The sequence below is a fragment of the Cyanistes caeruleus genome, chromosome 4, assembly GCF_971803275.1.
Source record: "Cyanistes caeruleus chromosome 4, bCyaCae1.hap1.1, whole genome shotgun sequence".
Lineage (NCBI taxonomy): Eukaryota > Metazoa > Chordata > Aves > Passeriformes > Paridae > Cyanistes > Cyanistes caeruleus.
The window spans coordinates 5,319,032-5,322,908 of record NC_141704.1 but is presented as its reverse complement, the minus strand read 5'-3'; the positions used below and the strand labels follow the sequence as shown (position 1 = coordinate 5,322,908).

The 3,877-nt window shown below is 37.4% G+C and overlaps 1 long non-coding RNA gene across 1 annotated transcript; it reads left to right on the top strand.

Moving 5' to 3' along the window:
- The first annotated feature begins 311 nt into the window (after window positions 1-311).
- Window positions 312-3,642, top strand: LOC147653399 (uncharacterized). Its single transcript, XR_015285889.1, has 2 exons — window positions 312-376; window positions 1,017-3,642. It is a non-coding gene; the product is annotated as an uncharacterized LOC147653399 (long non-coding RNA).
- The last annotated feature ends 235 nt before the right edge of the window (window positions 3,643-3,877 follow it).

Below are 3,877 nucleotides of genomic sequence, written 5' to 3'. Positions count from 1 at the left end.
TGGACAAGTGTTAGGGTCTGGGATTTGTGAGATGCCCTACCAAGGCTTCTTGACCATGTAAAGATGTGAAGAAGACAGAATTACACTGGATAGAACATCATGAAAGAGCAAGAAATGTTCTGATAGGGATTAAAGTCCCCTTTATTTTGTAAGACATTAGCCAATTTTGCTGAATGGTGATAGGGAAGAATCTCCTGCAATGGGGAAGTTGTGCCACAAACACTTATTTGTTAGAATAAAATTTCTTTATATTTGCACTTGGCTATGTCACACCTATTTTCAACAGCAACAGACAGGAGACTCTTTTTTCTATTTTCTCTATAGGATAGATGACTTTTTTGGGTGACATCTGAGGAGTGACAAAAGCCTACTTCAGGTAAGAACTGAGGGCTTTTTAAAACCTGACTCTATTTTCCTAAATATCCCCAGTCCTAATGTGAAAAAAACCATGTCCTGGAGTGACTCTACTAACAGCAAACTCTTTCCAGACTGGCAGCAAAAATCCACCTAATCAGAGAAAAGCACCAGATCAAACAATTAAAATAAAAAAAGTGAGCCATTTTCCTGTCTTAGAGATCCAAATTACCTAATGAGATGGCTGTGATCAGTAGTTAAAAGAGAAACAAAACAAGAAATGGCCAAATTAAATGGGGGGGGAAAAAAAAGGTTAAAAAAAAAATCATTTATGAAGCAGACAGATAATTTCAAACAGCTTTCATACCAGGAATAGGGCACCATTACAATGAGAAAACCTTTAATTATGTTGTAAAGGTCTGATATTCTACTGAAATGTCATTTCAAAATAAACTTCTAACAGTTAATTATCAGTGATATTTAACTTGTGGGAAAATTAAATATCACCACATACTCCTGTGATCATTTTATTGCTTTTGTAGACATTTTAATATTTTAATGGTTTCCAAGTAACAATGAAAAAGGCATGCCACCAAGTATGTTTTCTTGGCTTTCTGTAGATAATCGTATAACCTTTTCTTTGTCTTCTTCATACAAAACAGACCTCTGAGTCAGCGAGGGACAGGACTGAAAGGAAAAGCTTTGGGAATAAATATGGGAATAAACATTGTTCTGATTCCCTTAGCCAGCACGATTCCTGGGAAAGTTTTATTAACTGCGGCTACTGGAAATACAATGCTGAATGAACAAATATTGAAGCCCTATTAGCATTCAGCTAGAAAATCAGATGAATGTGCAGTGTTCCAGCTAGTGACCTGTGTATTATCCAAAGCTCATAAAACGCGCCGAGCGATTGGACCCGAGGATGCAGCGACCCTGATCAGGCACAGACTGGAAGGCTGGAGCAGGAAACCTCCTGTGCTCCTGTATAAATCAATACTCTACAAGCTAAAGGAGTGGGATTGTCAGGAAAAGGTATGAATTTTAAGGCCAGACGTGACTATTATGTGAATGACTATTCAATCAGAGTTTTTGATTGAATTGGCTCTAGAAGTGGATGGGTCCAACTCGCCTCAACTGGCTGGGTGTTATTAATCCTTCTCCAGGGTGAGCCAATGCAGCATGAATCATTAAAGGGGCTTGGCTCAAGAAGGTTGGTTTGTCCCTCATTGCAACATTTGTTTTCCAGCTTTTAGCCATTGTTTCCAGTTTCAAATATTGTGCCACCAGGAGCTCCAAAACAAATACTATTATCTTAAAATATTCCAATCACCCTGGGATGAACATTACAAACAAGAGTAGGAAAAGGATAGAAAAGCAATTGTGAGATCCACATAGGTCTTACAATTGTGTTGAGCATTAGCTGAGATGCTTATCCAAATTCTGATCTCCAGGGGCTTTACATAAAGCTAACAATGGCAAAATATGACAAAATGGAATCCTGGAAATGGAAGGTAATTCAATTTCTGACAAAGTCAAAAATCTCAAAAATTTCTTGCATGGAATCACAAAATGAATAATTTTGCTCATTCTTATCAACGTATCTTCAGAGCTACTGTGAAACTGAATCTTTCCGTGGTAGTGGGAAATCCATCTGCTATTTTTTCAGCGTGTGAAGAAAACAAAAAATGCCTCTAAGCTAGAACTTGCAGGACTGTTGTTGACTCTTTTAACGTGAATAGACTTCTGCATTTTTCATCAAGTTGTGTGGTCTCCTAAGGTCGTACTGTTTAAATGCTCAAATGTCCCCCAGGTTCTGTCCTTAGTTCCTGCTTTGTAAAATGACAAACGCCCCTCAGCAGCACTTTTAAATAAAGGTAGCAAAACAGACAGTGATGCTGTTAGACACTAGGTTGGCTGATAGGCAGGAAGAGTAGCCAGTCCCTTGGAAATTGTGCTGTGAGTAGAATAACAGAATCATAGCATGTTTGTAAGGGACCTTAAAGATCATCCAGGTTCAACCCTCCTGCCATGGTGGATTGGTACATTTGCACCCATAAAATGAAGTTTTTCAGAATACAAGAAAGACTGCTTTAGGAAGAGTTTCACTTGCCTTGGAGCTTCCTAATAGTAAGCCTTTTATGTTTTGCATGTTCAGAGGTCTGTTTAAAATCTGCTCCCATCAAAGCAGTTGGAGTTCTGTCAGGTAATTCCATTTGTACACAGGTGGCATCACAGATAGCATCACTGGCATTTTAAAGGGCTATTTGAGAATCTGGCTATTAAAATGAGGAGCTAACTCTAAAGAGAGAGGCAAAAGCACTTTCTGTTTCTCTGGTAAAGAGCTTGTGGTGGTGTCCAGAGGTCTGTTAGAATAATCATAGAATTATCTCCTTCTTTTTCTGAAATGCAGGTCTGCTTCCAGTGAGAGATAATGACTCTGGCAGCCTTAGGAATTTGCTGGTTTGGACAGTTTCCAGCCCCCATGCCATCTCCCTTCCCTCCCCTCCCCAGAGGCAGCCATAACATCTCTTTTCCTCCAGAAATCCTTTTTGTCCTTAGTTCTAAATGCCAGGTCTTAGCACTAAGTCAGATATTGAGGGGGGTGTGAACTGGAGCCAATTGATCTGTGTGGATTTATCTCTGCTAAAGATTTTTTTTTTTTTTGCCATTATTTGTCAAACAGTCTCAGCACTTTGCCTCTCCACTGTTCTCAGAGGAGAAGAACAAACAACCCAGAGTAGAGGTGAAGATGGGATTACTACCTAAACCATCTCCTCTTTGACACTGGAATATGCTATTACTTCATCAGAAAACTTCATTTTACATCCACCTTTGCAAAGATATGGTTAACTATGCAAACTAATGGCTGTAGAGAATTATACATTTATTTTTATAATCTTTTTATTCACCTCTTTTACCTCTGCAAAAGGTTGTAGTCTCCTATCACTCCAAATTATTACAAATTCACATCTCATGTTTTTAATTCTTCTGTCCTCAGATAAAATTCTGTTGCAAATATAATGAATAGTAGAATTATATATGAAAGGCAAAGGAGAAGCAGGCACTTACTAATGCATGGAGCTGGTTCAGAGTGTTTTGAACTACCTTGTTCCATCAAGGTCAACCAGTTTAAATTTCCAGAGAATGCAGATTTCCAAATGAAATCAACAATTATTTTCAACCCATTTTGAAACATTTTCATCCTAAGCCTTAAAACCCACTGAGATATGTGTCTTGTTAACTGTATTTTTGAAAGGCATTAAACAAAGCTTGAATTAAGATAAACAATTGTCTGTTTTCTAAAGTAAACAATAAATTGTTGCATGGGGAACATTTTTTGTGCATTTGTACTATTTTTTAAATTGGAAATATATTATTTGTGAGCTTATAAACATATAAAAATGGTTACACAAACAATAAGAAAATCCAAAATATTGAGTATGATATGTTGGCTAAAACTCATATTCTAGAGGTAGTGAAAAAATAACGATAAAAATAAACTCAGTTTAACTTAACGTAA